At 36.6% G+C, this 21,385-nt stretch overlaps 1 protein-coding gene across 1 annotated transcript in view; it reads left to right on the forward strand.

Annotated features, from left to right (window-relative positions):
• IRS1 (insulin receptor substrate 1) overlaps positions 1-16,043 on the forward strand; it is a 58,845-nt gene extending 42,802 nt beyond the window's left edge. The window contains 1 exon segment of the mRNA XM_081955617.1: positions 14,878-16,043. The gene's annotated coding sequence lies outside the window, so the exon portion shown is untranslated.
• The last annotated feature ends 5,342 nt before the right edge of the window (positions 16,044-21,385 follow it).

The raw sequence follows: 21,385 nt of genomic DNA on the forward strand, positions 1-21,385 counted from the left end.
CTACAGATATATTACCGTATTTTCTGGCGTATAAGAGACTAGGTGTATAAAACGACCCCCTAGTTTTCCTGTTAAAATATAGGGTTTGGTCTATATTTGCTGTATACGACTACCCCTCTTTCTTTCTTCTTACTGGTGGAGCCATGATGGGGTCTTGACTGTTAGCCATTTGTATACTAAATAAATAATAAATATTTATTTCTTAGCTGCAACCTCTCCCGAAGGACTTGGGGCGGCGTACAATGAAACATATGAAATAAATATGTGGACAAAACAAACATATAACAGAGACATATACCGAGACATACACAAGGAGGAGGTCGGCTGATGAATAAAAAACAATTAGAATACAGTATTTAAAAACCCCTAGATAATTAAATATAATTAAAATACCCAATTAAAAACCCGTCACTATACTGTTGGCCTTTCAGGCGGTGCGGTGCAGTAATACTGTCAGGTCAGGTATCGCCATTCCAGTATACAGTGCCCAGCCAATCACGGCAAGTGATGTATTTTCTATTAATGAATACAAGGCCTGCTCGGATTGGCAGAGGGTGTGACATCATCAGCCCGCCTTCCTGGCTCCAAGATAGTCCGAGCAGGCCGGCTCATAGCGGTATATGCTGGGTGGAAACTGCCAGCTTAGCGCTGCCGGCATGGAAAATGCAACTCAGTACAGCAGTGGCGTTCAGACCGGCTTGGAACCGGTAAGTTTCAGCTCACCATATACCCGGCATACAAGACGACCCCCGATTTTTGGAATATTTTTATAGGCTAAAAAGTTGTCTTATATGCCGGAAAATACGGTAGATATTATTATCTTATCCATGATAACTTCATCCTTAATCCCTCAGAAACTATTCAGCTGTCAACTGCACATCTTGCAAAATGAAGATTGGATATGTACAGACGGAATAAGTACATTTATCTTTCCTAATATCCCATAATACAACTTTACTAACTTCCAGTTCTTGAAGCAAAAATACCATCAAACTGATACCATACATAATTTTCTACAACTACCCTGGTACTCCTTACTTGCCTCTTCTCAAAGCTAAACACCTCCAACCTTTATATTTTCTTGAAAGATAGAGCAGGCCTAACTGGATAATAGTTTTGGTTGTCCTTTTGTACCAGTTTCTCACTTTCTTATTTAATGTTTATCTTGACATATTCCAGTCTCAGTTCCCTGTAATGAAACAGGCAGAAACATTCCCTTAATCATGGCCCAGTATGTCCATGTGTATTTGTTAGATATCAGCAACGGCTTTGATTTTTTATGAATTTTCTGCCTTCTTTTTTAAAAGAACTTTATCTCTTTTCATCTTCATTTTGATACTAATAGGCTTTGCCTAAATACTGATATTCTTTCAGCTGCTAGTTGGTCAGAGAGGGATATTGGCTTCAATTTTAAGAGAGGAATTAAGCTGAACTAGTCACACAAAACCAGTGTGGTACAGTCCTTAGCATATAGGATTGACAACATTCTGAGTTAAAAGCACTATCTAGCTATAACATTATTAAGCCAGTCATTCTCCTGCAGCTACCTCTAAGCCACTGGTATGAAGTTTGGCTATAAGTTTAATAAATATACTAAAACTGAATGCAACTTCAGCTGCACACAGGCATTAGAGCTACTCTAACAAAAAAAACTGAATAAAGAGCAGGCTCAAATTATCCTACTTTGTACACTGTATGTAAAGACATAGCTTTCTAATGTTGGGAAAGGTGGAAGGATAGAGAGAGAAATGTGGATAGACTTAGTTACACCAGCAAGGAATATTCTTCACCAGAAGTTAAGAGGCATTATCTCTGATTCAACCCGTTGTAGGGTGGGCAATATTCAACAAAAAACAAATATCAGAATTTTACCATATCAGTGAAAATTAGAAGAATAGAAAGATTCAAATCAGATATGTATTCTTTTTAAAAGATTGATTTATCTGGTTCAGCATTTTTTGACTACCTTTAATAAAATCTAAGTTTTCTAATTTGAAAATGTGTGCAAGTTGGATACATGTGGAGTAATAGAAATTAGATGACATTTACTATTATAAAGTAGAATGGCCTGCTTTTCAGGAGTTTAATGAATACTGTTTTTCATCAATTGAACTAAAGGAAAAGCAAAAGATTCTGAAAACTTAGCCATATGCTCCTGAAGTTAATAGGATGCATTCTCTTATACCAATTTTATTTCTTTACCCATCAGTACTACACATTGGATACAATAAAATAACTTGATAAGCTTCAGATGTACTGTCTGTATCCTGAAAGTTGCAGGAGTAGTATTGTAGAAATTTCCTGCTTAATTTATGATCAGGTATATCACATTAAAAAAGAAATAAAAAGTATTAGTAGCATGTTCTACACACAACTCAGTCAAGGTAAATACTTTGTGAAGTACTCCAAACAGCTCTTTTGAAATTGAAATACCCCCTCAACAATAACACACGTTTCCCTTCCTGGGAACAGACATTCAGTAATTATTAAGTAGGTTTTCTCTGCTTTTTTAACATCACAAATCGGCAGCATAAGGTAACCTTCTGAAATTTATTTCATGGTAAAACTTGTTATGGGAATAAATAACCAGGAATGTGTGAATAGCTCTCAATAAGATTTTATTAATGGAAGAAAATGTTGTAATACAACTTTTGGTTGTATTCTGTAGAACTGACAATGATTAGCACTTCTTGAAATGTGTGTGTGTGTGTGTGTGTGTGTATGTTGGTCTTGTTGTATTCGGGTCTTTCCCCATGTAAGATTGAGATTATCTTGGCAATGTTTCGGTGAAGTCTCACTTGCCATCTTCAGGCTGGTGTTTTGCTATCATGATTGGTAGATTGGTGCTGGCTGTGTGTCCATTGTTGTTTCGTGTTGTAACGGCCTGGGTGGTGGGTGGGGCTCATTTATTGACTAGGGCTGGTTTCCAGATGTCTGGTAGGCAGGAGGTATCATCACATTTATTCATGTTGTGGGGGTGTTTCTCTATTTTAATAGCTTCCATAATTATTCTCTTGTTGAAATGTTCAGTTTTGGAGATTAATCTGGTTCCTTCAAAATTAATTTCATGTCCTGTAGCTTTAAGGTGCTGGAAAAGGGAGGAAGTTTTTTCTTTTTTTCTTACTGCATTCTTGTGTTCTGCGATGCGTGAATTTATTCTGTTCGTTTGTCCTATGAATGTTGCAGGGGACAAACGGGGGAAAAGACCCGAATACAACAAGACCAGACTACACCCATGAAAATCTACAAATCTATATATATATATATTCACCCTTATCCTCACCCTTTCATATATTCACCCTTATCCTCACCCTTTCGCCCATTGAATCTCCTTGTAAAAAAACCTCACAAGTTGAACTCATGAGGTTTCTTTTAGAAGGGGATTCAATGGGCAAAAAGGCGAGGAACGCAATGGAGCTGGAAAGGTAGGATGGCGGGGAAGGAAACCAGGCAGGCTGCCTTTACCATTGGGGCAAGGTGGGTGGTGTTGGGCCGCGAGGTGCACCTCTTACCTTTCCAGCTCTGTCACGTTCCTCACCATTGTATTCAAGGAAGGCCCTGGTAAAAAAACCACATTCTCGCGATTTCAAGATGTTTGATTGAACTAGCGAGAAGGTTTTTTTTTCACCAGCCGCTTCCCTGAGCACAATGGCGAGGAACGCGAGGAAGGGAACCAGGCAGGCTCCTTTACCATTGAGGTGGGTGGTGGTTTTTTTGGGCGAGAAGGAACAGGCAGGAGGGGGTGATCGCATTGCTGGCCTGCCACTGTTTTTGTGGTGGGCTCTTTTTGTGTGGGAGGGAAGGGCGGGAGGTGGAAGCACTTTGCTTTGCCTGCTGCTGTTTTTGCGGCGAGCCCTCTTTTTGCCCCGCAAGCTGTACCGGTAGGTGGTACAGTGGTAATGGCGGGGACCTGTTGCACATGTGCTTAAATAGTTGGGGCGGGCTTATTTTCAGGGGAGGGCTTATTATGGCGCATGCTTTGAAAAGCCCAATTGGGTTTATTAGCAGGGCATGTCTTATTTTCGGGGAAACACGGTACATTACTGCTACATGTAAAAAAGTAAAACAAGAACAAGGTTAGTAACAACCATAAGTTTGTAATAAAACTAGGATGTAAGATGTGATGCAACTACAGTATTTGTGATAGGTGGAAGAAATAATTTGCTTGTTTCTCTTCTCTTTAGTTTGACAATTAATGAAATACTGATGCACATACCTGTCAACTGCAAAACACAATTGCCATGTTAATAGTGCAGTGTTGGTTATTCTAGTTCTGTAAAAGAATTTATGTGTGGGATTACAACAGCTATAACATTTAAGTGCAATGTAATTACGTTCATTGTGATGGGAGTTGGCATCTGTTCATGATTGTGCCATGGATGTATTTCTCTTTATTTTTGCTATAAATCTGCATCTGCCTTGGCTTTGAACAGAAGAGCTTACAGTGTAGATAGGTAAGGTGATGTTGCAGCTTGTGATTGATGCAATATGCCTTAACACTATAAACACTATAAATATTTAAGTCATCTGGCAGGTTTCATAATTAATTTAATTGGCATAGCTTGAATCAATAAATTAAATATTAAATCTGATTTAAAGTATTTGAAATGTAACTCAAATATGTCAATATATATATTCTGTGACAGTGTATTTTAAAATTAAAGACATCTTTTAAACCATACTTTTTAGATGCTGAAATGCATTAAAACGTAATTTTAAAAATCTCAGGAAATTTTTGGTAGCACCATCATTCATTAACATTATGAAACATGCTTAATTGTTATTATTGTAGCTTGTTTAAAATACTATTTTTTCTTCAGTAACTATATCAAAAGCAAGGAACTCCATTAATATAATATAATGTGTAATGTTACTGATTTCTCTGATTTCACATTCACATAGATTTAAGACTCATAATAACATTTAAAAACTGGAAAACTAAAATGGCGTATAATTTTATCTGTGACTGGGTGCAAATCAAGTTCTTCAGAACATAATTTTTTTCTTCTGTTTGTTAGCGTTTGTTTTTTGAACAGTTCATTTTCTGAGTTTGTGGGTTGGTTTTTAAACATGTTGTTATCAGATTAGGTAATATCTTCAGCGGAGTTTAGGCGATGTCAGTGTTCTGTTTATAAGGGCTTTATGTGGTCAGTAGGTCTTGTGATGGGTCAGGTGTGAGTGTGTCAAGTGAGGGTCTTGTGATGGATCTTGTGATGTGGGTTAGAGTAAGCTGCTTGTGGGTCAATTTGTCTGTTGATGGAATTGCTTGTGGAGTGCCAGACTTCGATGAACTTACAAGCGTGGCGGGTGGTAGCGTTGGCCAATGATTGTTTTTTTATTTGAATAGCCCATTCTATCGTATGATTTTGAAAAATGTTAGATTTATATTTAACTAATATATTACCAGAAAATAACAATGGTGAAATTCAGCACAAATTCAATTCTTAAAAATAAACAACACATTTTGTTGATTTCATATAACTTTTGTTTTGTACTGCCCAAATGCTTATGATCTTTTAAAAACTGTAAGAGAAGAAAAACAAGCTTTTGTTGTTGAATATGTGATTATCTTAAATGTATGTATCGTGCAACAATAGTGGGAACTATGGCATTAATGTCACATTGTTGTCACTCCCTCCTGTTGAACAACTTTGTAAATGGGGAGCAAGACTGCTGTCTGCATGTGTTTTGCAGGAGATGTTGAGCAAATACTACTTGTCAAAGATAACTTTGTGTAAATGAAGTTTTGGTTTTTTTATTTTACTTTTTTGTTCAAATGCATTTTTCTGGCATTACAAATTATTTCTGTAAAGTTCCATAAAATAAATTCCAAGCCCCTATTATTTGAGAATCCAGTTTAAATCCTGTGGTGAGTGGAAATGGTTTTCCCCAGTTTTGAAACTGCCAGCAATGATGTAGTCATTTTAATGACACCACAACATATTGGAATAAAAAAAAACTTAAATGTTCTGTCTTGTACACGATGTTATGTGTTATAGCATTGATTTCTGTTGATAAGAAACAATTGTGATATACAAATGTTGACTTAAAAATTGAGAATTTTATTGGTTTACAAATTTTATTAGTTCATTGAAATATAAAATGCAAAGGAAAATAAAAATAGTGGAAAACTAGGTGAAAGAAAAAGGGGAAAAGAGAACATGTGGGGCAGAAGGGGGAATTTTATTGTTTTTCTTTATTTCAAACTTACTTAAAAATAATTTCTATATGATTTCTTATACGGCTAATATTTAGATATAACGGGGAAAGAAATTTCACTTTAAAAAAATGGATTTTAATTTCCTTAAATTTCAGATCAGCTTCCCAGTAAGCATTCACTAAATGATAATGTCATATAAAGATATCAATATTCTGATCAGTGGTGGGTTCCTGCCGGATCGCACCGGATCGCGCGCGCTCCCTTTCAGCGCTCCACCTGGCTCGCGCGCTCCCTTTCAGCGCTCCACCTGGCTCGCGCGCTCCCTTTCAGCGCTCCACCTGGCTCGCGCGCTCCCTTTCAGCGCTACACCTGGCTCGCGCGCTCCTTTCCGGCGCTAAAACCGGAAGTACGGTCTTGCCCCGCCCCTGGCGAAGCGACGATGCCTGCCTGCGCTCCACCAGCTCGGCTGGGAACGGAGATGTTTCCTCAGAGGAAACATCTCCGTTCCCAGCCGAGCTGGTGGAGCGCAGGCAGGCGTCGTCGCTTCGCCAGGGGCGGGGCAAGACCGTACTTCCGGTTTTAGCGCCGGAAGGGAGCGCGCGAGCCAGGTGTAGCGCTGAAAGGGAGCGCGCGAGCCAGGTGTAGTGCTGAAAGGGAGCGCGCGAGCCAGGTGGAGCGCTGAAAGGGAGCGCGCGAGCCAGGTGGAGCGCTGAAAGGGAGCGCGCGCGATCCGGTGCGATCCGGCAGGAACCCACCACTGATTCTGATGTATGAATGCAGTATTGTGTCTGTGAATAAATTTGAGTCTACATTGTTCTGTAGCAGTTCTGAGAACTTCAAATTAAAACTAGCTGCATTTTCAGAATTTTTCTATTAACCAAGTGGTCGTTTCGATATATTGGTCATATTCTGCTGAATATGAATGATTATTGGTCTTTCAATAACTGGTCATATTTAATATGTTCAGTATATTGGGACTGCACTCTTAGAAATCTTGCCAACTTGGCTGAAGATTTCTTGGTAACTTTACATTCTGCTGTTCCCACATGCATGGAAAGAGCAATCTTGGGAAAAGTTCATCTGAAATAATTATCTTACACAACTGATCTCTCTTTAGTCTTTATTAGGATCTCCAGAAGAATACAATGGTTATTGTTGCAAATTTCATAAGGAATTTTAGTGCAAAACAATGCAATGATATTATCAGCAGAGAGATACCTTGTTACTCACGAGAAATAGTTATGATTGCATTAAAAGTATTAATGCCTATGTAACATCTAACCGTCTGTCCCTCCATCCATCTGTCTGTCTGTCATCTATCTAATATATCTTGGCTTCTTGAAAAACTCTCCCATATTTAATATCCAGAATGTGGGCGTTGAAAGAGAAAGAGAGGTCCATATACATTGAGCAGTTCTCTCTCAACAGAGGGGTTAGGGTTAGGGTTAGGGAAGGATAAGACATCCACCTATCATAGTCCTTTCAACAGTTCCAAAAAGGTTCCATCCCCATTTGCACTCTGATACAGGTGATCCTGAGAGCACAAATAAGCCCCCAAGAGGCCTTAAGAGCTCTCAAGGAGAGTGCTAACAATTAGATAACTGTGAAGAAATATGTTCCTTCCAATCCCCCCTCCCCACCAAATCCTGTCAGAACTAATCCTTCCGTTGTCCTCACGATCCTGCCAAAAGCAATCAAGCTTCTTGGATGAGAAGCAAAATGTCTTTGTCAGCGTTTCGGAAGAACCCAACTCCAATTAAAAACTCTGAGGCAGGCATTTTCTCAAAGTTCCCATTTATTAGAGTAGGTATACTGGAACATCTGGGAAAACTCAAATCTGAGAGTTCTGGGTTTTTCCTCAGTAAAGCAAAAAACCAAACCCAGCCTCTGCACCCATCAGTCCATCACATGGTCCAATCACAATCCATCCCAACTCATGACATCACTTCAACCACTCCTCCTCCAGGTGCAGGAATACCATAATCTTGACTGACAAGAAGAATGCTATTATGTCTAACTACATTCCCTCTATTAAATCCCCCTCCTAATTTTCCAAGCACAAGAATGTGGCAGCGTGGAAGCTTCCAGTGTTAATATGGCTTCCAAAGCTGACAGGATTTTTCTTCGTCCTTAAGGAAAAAAACAATCTATTGCCTTTTGAAAAAGCACCTTTGAGGTAACTATGACCTGGATGACCGAGAATCTTTATAATTATTCTCATATTACTTATCAGCCCATCTCACTGTCCTTTGCCAGGCTGTTTTGGCTGAAAATATTCTGTTTTTCAATAATTTGAAGTAGTAACAGTAAAAATGATAAATTTGAATAAAGTTTTAGAATAGAATAGAATAACGGAGTTGGAAGGGACCTTGGAGATCTTCTAGTCCAACCCCCTTCTTAGTCAGGAAACCCTACACGGCCCTATCCACTATTGGATAACCAAATGGTTATCCAATCTCTTCTTTAAAACTTCCAGTGTTGGAGCATTTACAACTTCTGGAGACAAGTTGTTCCACTGATTAATTGTTCTAACTGTCAGGAAATTTCTCCTTAGTTCTAAGTTGCTTATCTCCTTGATTAGTTTCCACCCATTGCTTCTTGTCCTACCCTCAGGTGCTTTGTAAAACAGTGTGACTCCCTCTTCTCTGTGGCAGCCTCTGAAATATTGGAACACTGCTATCATGTCACCCTTAGTCCTTCTTTTCATCTGACTAGACATACCCAATTCCAGCAACCATTCTTTATATGTTTTAGGCTTCAGTCCCCTAAACATTTTAAAATGCTATCTCCTATATTTTTAGGTTTTATCACAGGTTACCAACCCCATTTCAATCATCATCAATTGGCTATCTTGTATTATATTTATAATTCTAAATGAGTAACAGTTTCCCTGAACGAGTAAGAAGGCATGTAAAGCCATAAATAATATTATGGCAACTAGAAACATTAAGAGAATATTGCGCAAGATTGAGCTATCCTATTTTGATGATGGGATAAAATTATTTGCTCTTTTTTTGCAGTCTTGTGTGATTTAAATAAAATTAAAACATCCAAGTTACTCTTGTTGTCATTTCACTGATAGCTTTGTGAACAAATCTTGTACCTGCTTACTAAAGATCACAATTAGTTGCTTTAATGCTCAGAACATCCTCAGTGACAGAGCTGGAATTAGTGAGGTCAGACCCAATGGTAGTTAGACTATATAGGACCAGGTAGATCCTAATTTCAAGGTTGAGAAAAGAGTGGCCAAAAGTCAAAAGAACCTTTACATTTAAACTCTGGGACGGGCAGAAATATATGGGGCTTAATATCTATGTTTTGCAGTGTAGTTTATTTTATTTCCAGTAAGGCAAATTAACAATGTCAAGATCTTGACATTTATTTTGTTATGCCGTTCATGAATGTTAAGATTAATTTTCTAGAAATAATAGAGATTGGCCTGATGTGTGTCATTCAATATTCATAATTTGTAATATGTGCAATATATTCATGACTCCTATCTATCTTTTGAGAATGTTAATCTCAAAATATTAATAAATATTAATTAATATATTGGGGGATAAACTTTCTTGTTTACTTTCCCACAAACAAAATTTAGGTCACCAGGATTCTGTTTTAATGATGATGATGAGAATTTTCCAAACTATTCCCCATATTAGGAAGCTGATTATGTAAATTGAAGTCCAACAACTCTAATGTAGATTGAAAAAGATTCTAGTGTAGATCTGAATATTTTTATTATTATTTTTTGAATAAATTTTTTTATTAGTTTTACAGAGTTTTAAGGAAAAGGGTAATGGGTATGGTTACAAATTGTGACAGCTACATTATGCAGGAAATGGTATCCCCCCCCCCCCCCGGTTCTCATAACTTTCATGTGTTAATACACCAGATAATTATTACTTAGCAATATTTTGACAGCTTATTTTTACCTTATATCTTCCAATAATTTCAGTCTATTTTATATCAAACAGAAAAAATTCCCTCTATCAGCAATTGCATTATTTTTCTAACTCACTTTTGTGATCTAAGTTTTCTCAATGTTGCCTCTTCCCCCCCCCCCAGCAAAGCCTCGGCACCTCCCGTGTCTTGTGTGTCTCGTGTGGTATCATCAGCTTTATCTAGGAGAGCTTTGGTTTTTTTCCATGAAGGCTTCCGCCTCCATAATTGTATTGATTCTAACTCTACTGCCCTCCCAGAATATCAGCATGCCTTCTGGCAAAAGCCACCGGAACCAAACCCCTTTTTCAAATAGCTTTTTCGCTAAAAGCACATATTTTTTTCTCTTATCTCTGACTTTCTTTGGGATTTGTTTCAGGATGACTACCTCTCTATCCTTGTATTTTAACATTTGCCCCCTTTGTGTACTCAGAATCTCATCTCTTGTAGTCTTTCTAAGAAATTTAATGTGAACCTCTCTTGGAACATTGTGTGTTCTAGCATAAGTCTTTTTTAATATATTCAGCCAGTAATTTTGTCATGATCTCCCTCAAATCTTCATCATCAGTCTCAATTACATTTTGAAATCTAAGAAAAAAAGACATCCTTTCAAATTCCATTTTTATCTGATGGTTCTCAAGTTCTTGGTTTCCTCTCTGGACCCCCCTCCCTCACCTCCCCCCTCATCTCAGCTGTCCCCTCCTCCAAAACTTCCAGTCTCTGTTTATTTTGAGCCGTTTGGTTTTGATTCTCTCTGAGCTGTTCATTCATTTCTTTTAGTTGATTTTTCAACTCCTCCTGCCCCTTTAAGAGCTTTTGAAGCAACTGGTGGGTTAGGTCCTCCTCAGGGGCTTTGGGTTGTAATAGTGATGTTAATGTCTGTTGTCCACTGGGGCTGGATGTTGAAGATGTTGGAGCAGAACCACCAAAGCCTGGTTTCCCAGGTGGTGGTCTCTTCGGTGCCATTTTAATAAAAGGAACTCAGAGGTGTCTGTGTCCATACAATGAAATGGCAGCTATAAAAGGGGATAGCCAAGAGAGATCATGAGGCAAGCAGTCCAGACAGTAATAGGGACCTTTTCTATAGTTCAAATCCAGACAATAAAATCCATTATTCCAAGTCCAGGATACAGTATATTAGGAGATATTTCTGAGTGTCACAGAGACAAAGACAAAATGCCAACAATTTCCATGGGTGGAGTCAAATTTCAAAGTACATAAAGACAACGGAAGTGTGCCATCTTGCCTTGCCAGCACCGGGATCAAAAGGCAACAAACCAAAAGTTTTCAATTTTTTTAAAAAAAGAGTCAGATCATCACTTCTCTTTCACCATTGCAGCAGGGTATTCATCTGCTTGCTTGCTATGAGTGTGATTTCTTTTTAAGGCTCTCTCTCTCCTCCTCTGAGAGCAGAGAGCAGTTCAAAGCCGCTTTTCCGAGGGGGGGGGAAATCCCCCTCCCTCCAATCACACTTCCCAGGAACAGATTGAATACCTTTGAAAAGCTGGCAATCCTTCATTTAACAGTCAAGAAGGGAATCGGGGAGCGCTTCCATCTCACCACATTGCAGCTGTAGCCTTCAGATTGTCAGGTTCGTCCAGCAATCTCGACGTGAAAGCACGCAGAAGCATGAAAGCTCCTCGCGTACCCCCTTTCGCCTCCTGGCTCCTAGGGCAATGCAAGGAACCCCTCCACGGCCACCGCCGATGCAGGGGACCCTCAGCTAGCCGCCCCTTCAAGGTTCCCTGTGCCCCCCCCCGATCGAGGGGAGCCCACCAAGAGCGTGCAGGGCGAGCGAAACACGCCCATCGCTCTCAACAGCCGGAACCGAAAGTCCTGAATATTTTTATTATTTTCAATACCCTTTTATTATTTTTGTAAATAATAAATGACACTGAATATGGTTATTTTTTTTAAGAAAAAAAGAATTAGAAAAATTGCTAAATTTGTATTCCCACAATTTTCTTCCTTTTGTCATGATTGGATAGTTGAGCTATTCAAGCAAAATGCCTAATTTATTTTTCTTTAATAATTAACACTGCTTTTTTTTCTGTTCAAAATATCTTAAAGGAACAGAGTTTGACACATATGGCACAACCCTAAATTTCACTTTCAATTTCTTTGGTAACATATTCATCACAGGTTAAAAACATGCTGGGTACAATTTGTTCTTGCACCAAACTCTTTGTTCAGCAGTTCTGGAAAACAGCCAAATATGAAAAGTAAACCCTTCCCAGTTTAAATCAGGCAATTTCTTTAGTTGTCACTGGCCCTTTTAATGAAGTATGGTAGCACTGTCTAATTTTAGGATCAACATAGTTTAAAGCTGTGACTCTATATTAAGTTTCATATCGCTGTTCTAAGCGGAACTCCCCTGTAGATTGGTAAGAGGGTTCAGAAGAAAGCTGTGAACATGGAAGAGATCTGCAAGAAAATTCTTTTGAAATCCTTCATGCTATACCACATAGGATTCCAATTCATGTGAAGAGCCACACAGAATACATTTAATTTCTTGGGCAAATTGTGTAGCACAGGCAGTCCTTTCAATCCTTGCATATCCCTAAGGACATTTTTATTGAAAGAAGTAACATGCTAATAACAGAACAGAACAGTAAAGAAACAATTGTGGACAGTTCCTACAAATATCGTAATGTATACAGGTGTAAAATCGCTGAAATAATCCCAGCCTCATACCCCCACGTACATGGGTATCTATTCTTAAACAGGCATGTATAGGAATTTAGTTCTTTCATTTTACAAAGGAGTTCAGAATAGGTTTCTCCCTAAAGAAAATTATGCGTATTCCCAAATTATGTGTATTTTCAAGTTCATTCTACAAAATATTAATAACATTCACCTACAGTACCGTAATCTAAAGTAGCCAACATTTGAAGAAATACATAAGTCCCTTATGTTGTTGGGTTTATGTGATTTTTACAGATATTATTAGTTAAACATGATTTTTGGTTTAGCATATAACCTAAAGAGTGACAGAGGAATATTCGAAACAAAACAGTGAGGAATGAATATTGACTCGAAACATAGAACATGAATGCTATCATTACACACTGCAGCAGCACTTGTTGCTTGTCCTGGTTATCATCTTTATTTGCATATATCATCTTGAAGATTCTTGTGTAGCTATTGGAACAATGATTTCTGCAGTAGTTTTATACATTCATAATGCTTAGATTTGAATCTTGGTATGCAAACTCCTTCTTGAAACTCATTCACACATTGTTTGACATTACGGAGTGTAGAAAAAAGTAGCAAAATATTATCAAATTGGCGTAGTATATATCCATATAATTACATTAATGTATAAATTTAAATTCCTTGTCCAAGGACTCTTTTATTTGAATGAACTAAAATTACCTGCTAATGATTTTAGACAGAAACTAAAAAGGTATGTTTAGTAACAATGTTTATCTCCTAAGAATTATGTCTTACAAACAATTTTTGTCACCCCAATAAACGTCCTATTTACTCTAGGACTGGGTAGAAAATACACACGATTGCATCTCATTTATTGAAAGATATAGATGCTTTGAAAAATTAGGCCAACCTTATTGCCCATTCAAACATTCATTCCATTAGCAAGTGCTTGAGAAAGTCTTGCATAGGAAGCATAATTCTTATTAATGCTTTTTCTATCATTTGCTATCCAATCCAGCTGTCTTGGATGATTTGAGGTTTCCAGTCCTCGTGTAGACTAGAAGATCTCCAAGATTCCTTCCAATCCTATGATTCTATTTCTTTTTCTTCATCTCCACCTAACATTGCTGTCTCCCACTTCTTCCCCCCTCCTTTCCCTGTTACCTTTTCCCATGTTTATGATTGAAGAGGTGTGGGTATGTTTATGTGTTGACTCTTTTAATATATGAGAATAATTTCATGCCTGTGAGCAAGGATCTTAACAATAATATTGATGGAAGCCAGTTAATTTTAAAAATATGGCACCTTTTTCCACAAGCAAATTATTTGGGTAATTATTAATTCTTCTTCTGATCCTCCAATCACTCTTTTTAAAGTGTCTTATGGTAAGTATATATAAATGCATGTGTGTGTAACCAAGTGTGACATGTAGACACCATGTATTTGGAAAGGGGAAACCTTCAGGATTAGTTTCAGCTGACAAGATGTGGAATCTGAGCATTGTACAGGAATTTTGGCTGTATTTATATTTTGGTCATTTTTCCACACCTGCTAGTCCTTGTAGAAATAATATCTTAAATTCTGAGTCATCTCTCCCCCCCCCCGTGTAAATATGGTATAGTCCTTGTCTACTGTTCTCTTCTTGTCAATCTGAAATTTCAGAGTTCAAGAGTTTCTGCAACCTGAAGTATTTATTTATTTCTCACATTTTTAAACTACCCACTTCCTTCACAAAGAGGACTATAGTTAGATTTAGAATGGATTTGCTTTTTAAGTAGAAATCATAACTTTATTGCAGATATTCATTCTTATAACATGCTAAACAATCTATATGAATATTGTGGCAGTTTTCAATAATAGTCTGCATTCATGTATGAAGATATGCAATATCATGGTTTGTTCAGTTTTGTCTCACCATGTTATATATAAATTGGTTATATTTTATCTGCTGTATTTTCCTTACACAGAAAATATTCCATGACATGATAGTCATGGAAAATCTTCATAAGTATAGGAATTATAAACTTGGATATCTGTATATTCATAAGAAATGTAATTATAAACTTTTATACATTTATATGTTACATAAATACATCAGTAATATTTCTTTCTTCTTTTCTCAGAATGATGACCTATACAACCTCAGAAAAAAAACCCTTCTCCTTTGAACTCATGGGTATCCACACTTGGTTTTGTGTATCACAACTAGGACCTCAGTCTTAGTAGATGGGTACGACGCATCCAGTTCAATTTGTTTACTTTACACAAACCTCAGGAGTTAATTAACTGAACTGCACATTCTCTTTCTTTTTTTAAAATATTTTTTTTTTGTGTGTGCCATGCAAAAGCACTGTGACACCTGGACAATGAGTCTATGATTGCTTCCTCCTTTATCATAGAGATTTAACTGGCAACAGTAAACTTATGTGCCCACCACTATAATATAGTGAGAGTGGCTATACTACTAGCTCATCTATGTAAAACATAAAAATTTAATTTGCTGCTGAAAAACCTGTATGACAAATCATAAGTGTAAATTATTACATACAAACTGTTAATGTTGATTGAAGAGTATTACATATTTAACATAGGTTTTTGATTTATACATGTACTTTTTTAATTAAAATGTAACTTTTCCTACAGCACATCCTTTTTGATGTGGAACTGAGGTATACTATATTCTGTTATAAACAGAGTGGGATGGGTGGGGGAAATTGCTTAAAAAAGCCATTTTAAGAATAGCTTAGGGTACTATTCTTTTTAAGATTGTAATTCAGAATATATTATATGGATCAATGGCCCATGAACCTGGATGTATAGTCATATTTACTGATATCATCAATAACTACAATTCAGCTGAATTCTTTAAAAATATAATATTTTTTATTCTTCCTGTGAAACATTATGAAAAGGCGGAGTTATTTGTGCATGGTATTTGCAAGTGTGAATTTGAAATTGTTGGTTGCACAGGAAAGTAGACAATATCAGAAAAATAAAGCTAAGTCTTCCATTGTACGTATGTATGTGTGTGCACGCCAGCGTGCCCCCTATATGTGTGTGTGTGTGCGTGTGTGTGTTTATAAAATTATATGTGTGTGTATAGGTATGTGTGTATATATACATACACACATATATAAATACATAGAGAGTTATATAGGTACAAAGAAAAACATCTGAAATATTGGCAAATACTTCAAATGAAATTATCCCTGGAATGAAATATGTGGGCCTTTGTAAATTCTGGAAATCTCTTTCTATACATAATAAACTAGGAACTGTTTTATCTTTATTTCTCCTACTTCATTGTTCTCTCTTTACACCCAATCAATATATCTCATTGCATTTGATGTTCTTGATTTGTTACAGTAGGAATGATAGTTCAAATAATACTGAGTAATAAAATGTTTCGGTTGGAAAAACACATTACTGTCAAAGGTCAGTGATAGGTTGCATTGCTTAATGATAACTTACATTCCCATTTTCTCCCAATCTGATGAAATGTGTTCCTCTTCAAAGCCATTATAGTGAGAATTTTACAATTCCCAGAACTTCTAAAAGTACAGAAACACACAAGCATATTAATTGAAGTAGGCAAGATAATTTTTATGTCTAATTTGTTTCACTGAGTCATCTACTGTATGTAGATCAGGCATACAGCATCATTACCTGGTGGTAAGGATAACATTTCTTCATTTTAACTATTAATAAAAAAAGTCATAATATGATTACTAAAATAAGACGTGTGTAAGATGTAAACAATGTATTTCAAACAATTGTTTTAAAAGTCTTGAATAAATTGATAGAACACGAGCCTATCCAAACCATGTCCTTAAAATTGGGTATAAATTCACCTTTAGATTTTTTTAGATTTTCTTCTTTTTACAAATTGAGGGTTGAAACCTGACGCATGGAAGAGCTTTGGAGACAGTTTGACTGCAGATTTGCCTTTAGGCAATTTTAGCCCAGTGTGTCATGTGAACCAAACTATTGTTACCTTTTGGTTGAAAATGTTTTGCAAATGCAGGAAACTTGTGTTAATTCTATGAGCCATATTAAGTGTGGTGTAGCCTGTCATGAAAACATAATCTTCAGTGCTTAGAAACATTTTGAGTCATTTAAGAAAGCTATGATAAATAACGGACTTCTAAATATTACTGTATAATTTTCAGACAACACAACCTGAGAATATAGTTCTTTTTCCTGCAGGTGGTACCACAGCAATGTAGTACACTGTACTCTGCAAAGAAATGTCTACAATTTACATCTTAGCACATTTTAAGGACAGATTTTATCATGAATGAACTCAACATTCCAAAATTAGCTCAAAGATGTTGCATGGAAATTAGCTGAAAATGTGTGGCTTGCTTTATTTTGTTAATACCAGATTAATGTATTTTCACAATTCAACGACAGTGGAAGTTTCCACCCAATGGACTGTGGAATTTTTAATGAGATAACATTTTATGCAATATTTTAACATTTTTTTTTTAAAAAAAACCTTTCTTAATGAATTTATACCTAGATCGTTTCTTACTGACACAAATCTGTGTCAGATTAATACAGCTATACCTGGCTTTATGGTTTGTACTGTATCTAAGGCACAGCAAGCTGATCGTCCCTTGTCTCTGTTGCAAACATCTACATTTATAGCTTCCTTCTTTATTTTCGTATATCTGCTTTTAATTCTGTGGCTTTTTAAGATTTAGTCTTTATCATCACCCTTGTAGCTATTAATTTTGATGTGTTTTTAATTAAATTAAGGAAAGGGAACAAGTATTGTTTTTCTGCAGTGTTAAAATAATAAGGTCTGCTAATCAATTATCTGGTGAAGCATATCCTTCTTTACTTCCAGTTTCCCTTTGTTCATTAGGCTTAAGCTTTAAGATCTGGAAAATTTTCATACAAAGTATGCAAGCAAAGTTATATTTTATCCACTTAAAGATAATGTTTATCTCCTATTCATGGTCCATTTTATTTGTTATTAATCCTTTTTTATTAACTTGCAACATTATACAACTGGCCAATATATTTCCTCTTTTTATAATGTGCTTCAGTTAAAAAAAGAATCTTACAAAGCTTTCTCAGTCAGAAGATTCTGCTCATCAGAAAAAGGAATCTGTTTTCTTGTGCGTGTTTTGGGCTCTTCATAGATACACTATTTTTGTATTTTTGTGATGGGAGCACATTCAATTAAAAATTATTTTTATTTCACAATAAAGTCCAGATTTATTAAGAAAATTTACATTCTTGGATTACTATCAGTATTTTTAAAAAAATTTCCAAAACTTCCTCAGTATTTTTAATAGACAAAGTGTATTATTACGATAGGTATTATTTAAGTTAATGAACTTTGAAATAAAAAAGTTGGGATATTCCATTTTAATAAATAAATAGTTAAGAGTCTTAAACATAGGAAGCATGTTTTTATGATATTCCAATGAAATCATTTCAGCAACATATTTTTCCAAATTTATTGGAGACCACAATGTTTAGATAGCACTGACTACCATAACAGTGTACAGTGAGGGAGAGATGACTTAAACATATACTGTGAGATTGCCCTACTGTTCCTCATGTTTATTTTCTATCATTGTGTTAATCTAGTTTGGGTAAAGTTAACATGGTTTAATATTGAAATATGATTTTGAATTTTATACTAAAAATCTGCAATTTGTGAATTATAATTTATCAAACATGGGATGTACCAATCAAAATGTCCTTCACACACATTTCCTTCCTTAAAAAGAAGAAAACATTTGTAATCTTGGGTCAATGATACATTCACTGTCTTCTACTTATATGCTGTATATTTATCTTCTATCAATGTCATAGAAAGATTGATCAGATTTTGTGTGGTCAAGGTCTGGTTTAATGTATGTTGAAAAAGGCACTGATTTTAAAGTATGCATTCTAATACTTCTTTCCAACTTCTTGCTTTACATATTCCCTCCTTTTCTTTTTTAAAATAAAAAACCATCAAAAATAAAGAACATGATCACAAGGGAGAGGGCTGAACCACTGATCTGCCCTAATCAGTACATGATTTATTAACATAGCTGTTTGGATGGTCTACTGTTGGGTATATAAACATTTCTCCATTGTTTGGTCAGAGTTTCACTTCCATTGTTGCATCTTTGCAACTTTACTGAAGGGATTTCATCCAAGGCATCTTACCTTCTTGGTAAGCTTTGTTAAAATAAAGCAATTGTAATTTAGTGATAGTAAGTTTGGTTTTATAAATCCTTCTACAGAAAAAGTACGATTTTATTGAGGTAAGAATATTCATACTTAAAGCAGCAAATCTATAATCAATAAAGTCATTCTTCACTGCTATTATGTGTTTGTTGTGGGGTATATCAGCAAATGAGTAGAGCATTTACACATTTTCTTAAACTGGGATTTCAATTGATCTGTTAGTAGGAATATCTGTTTAAATTAATTCCTTGAAGCCCATTAGGCAAGTGGTGATTTTGTGAGAACAGAAAGAATAGCATAGAATACCGTATTTTTAGGACTATAAGACGCACCAGAGTATAAGCTGCATCATGATTTTGAAGAGGTCAATTAAAAAAAAAACATTTTTGCACTCTGCTGGCCTACCAAGCACTCTGCATGCCTCATTTTTTTTTGGGGGGGGGAGGGCATGCAGAGGCTTTGGGAGGCTTGTAGAGTGCTCCTAGGGCCTGGGGGAAGAGCCAAAAACGAGCAAAAAAGGCCTGTTTTTCGCAAAAATGGGCCGTTTTTTGCAAAAAAAAAAAAAAATGGCCATGCAGAGCTTTGGGAAGCTCTTGGAGTGCTCCTGGGGGCTGGGAGGGCCCAAAAATTAGCAAGAATGCCCCATTTTTCACAAAAACGTTTTTTTTTTTTTTGAAAAAAAAAGGGCATGCAGAGGGTTTGGGGAGCTTGTAGAGTGCTCCTGGAGATTGGTTGAGCAGAAACAGCCCTTTTTTGCTGTCCCCAGACCTCAGGAGCACTTTACAAGGCTCTCAAACCCTCTACATCGCCATTTTTGCAAAAGGGGCAAGGTTTCAGTAGGCCAAAAATGCTGTATTCAGTGTATAAAACATGCCCAGATTTTCACTCTCTTTTTTGAGGGAAAAAGGTACGTCTTATACTCCAAAAAATATGGTAGAATAGAATAACAGTTGGAAGGGATCTTGGGGGTCTTCTTGTCCAACCCCCTGCCTAGGCAGGAAACCCTACACCACTTCAGACAAATGGTTATCCAACGTCACCTTAAAAACCTCCAGTGTTGGAGCATTCACAACTTCTGGAGGCAAGTTGTTCCACTGATTAATTGTTCTAACTGTCAGCTTTGGGGGGCTTAATCTCTTCCAAGGACAAACCAGGACAAACCGGCATGGATAAATACTAACAGCCATTTACCAAACAGGTTAATCATAATAGCTCTTCTTGCTTGCAATTGTTTACTAGAAAGAAGTTTTAAGGGCAGCAGACTCCAAAAACCAATGACATTCTCGAAGAACACCACGATATCTCCTAGATTTCCTGCTGGCTCCTTAAATGAATTCTTCATAAATTGATTTCTTCACTATCTGAAAACTGTTCTTAGGTGCTTGGTATACCATTATTGGCATTGACGAAATTGCTGATTGAGCATTCAAGGTGTACCCTGCCTAATACTACTATGGAGAAAAAGAAAAAGAAGGATGAAGCTCTTCATAATTCCAGATCCAATGACTTCAAGATGTCCACTGTAGTCTTCTCCAACTTTGCTGATTTCTTTGTTGATGGTCTCATGATGTCATAATGTGCAAGCTTTACTGGTTATTTTTTTAAGGCACGAGGAGCAATCTCAGAAGAGGATACCTTACCTATCTACACCTCCTGACTCATCAGAAAAGCTTTAATCAAGGTTTTTCTATTAAACATTCTGACCATTATCATGGTCACCAATTTTCATTCATTCTCACTCATTTTCATACATTTCTATGCTATCCCACACTCAATTAGCCTCTTAGCACCAGGTTTTTCTAGTCCTGATCAGATTTTACCAGTATTGATGCTAAAGTAAGTAAATTTAGTTCCCCTACAACAGGGGTGTCCAAACTTGGCAACTTTAAGACTTGTGGACTTCAACTCCCAGAATTCCTCAGGCTAGGGAATTCTGGGAGTTGAAGTCCACAAGTCTTAAAGTTGCCAAGTTTGGACATCCCTGCCCTACAACAATCTCTTTTGGGACTGAAGATTTATTGGCTTCGCAAAGCTTCTTTGGTTTCCATCAATTGTTTTAAATGTTTACTATGTTAGGTTCTGGTTTAATTAGGTTCACATCAGACTGCCTTACAACTTCTAAAACAATGGGGGATTGAGAATACTTTTCCTGAGACTGTGCTCCAGGCTTTTCTTGTAGATAATGCCCCATTCTTCATGAGAATGACTAGATTGGAACTTTGTTGTAACTATTTTTTTAGTCTTTCTTATTTCAGAATGTTATTAATTACATCTATCCTTTCAAAGATGTACAGAATCCTCGTTCCATCAGGGGAAAGCCTTCCATTTCTCCATATTTAAGTCCATATGTCATTTGTAGAATTCATATAAATTGTAGAATTCATATAAAATGTATTTAGAATTACATATCATTGTTTTATGTTGCTGCGTAATTCA

The sequence above is a fragment of the Natrix helvetica genome (assembly GCF_964273705.1).
Source record: "Natrix helvetica genome assembly, chromosome: 5".
Classification (NCBI taxonomy): domain Eukaryota; kingdom Metazoa; phylum Chordata; class Lepidosauria; order Squamata; family Natricidae; genus Natrix; species Natrix helvetica.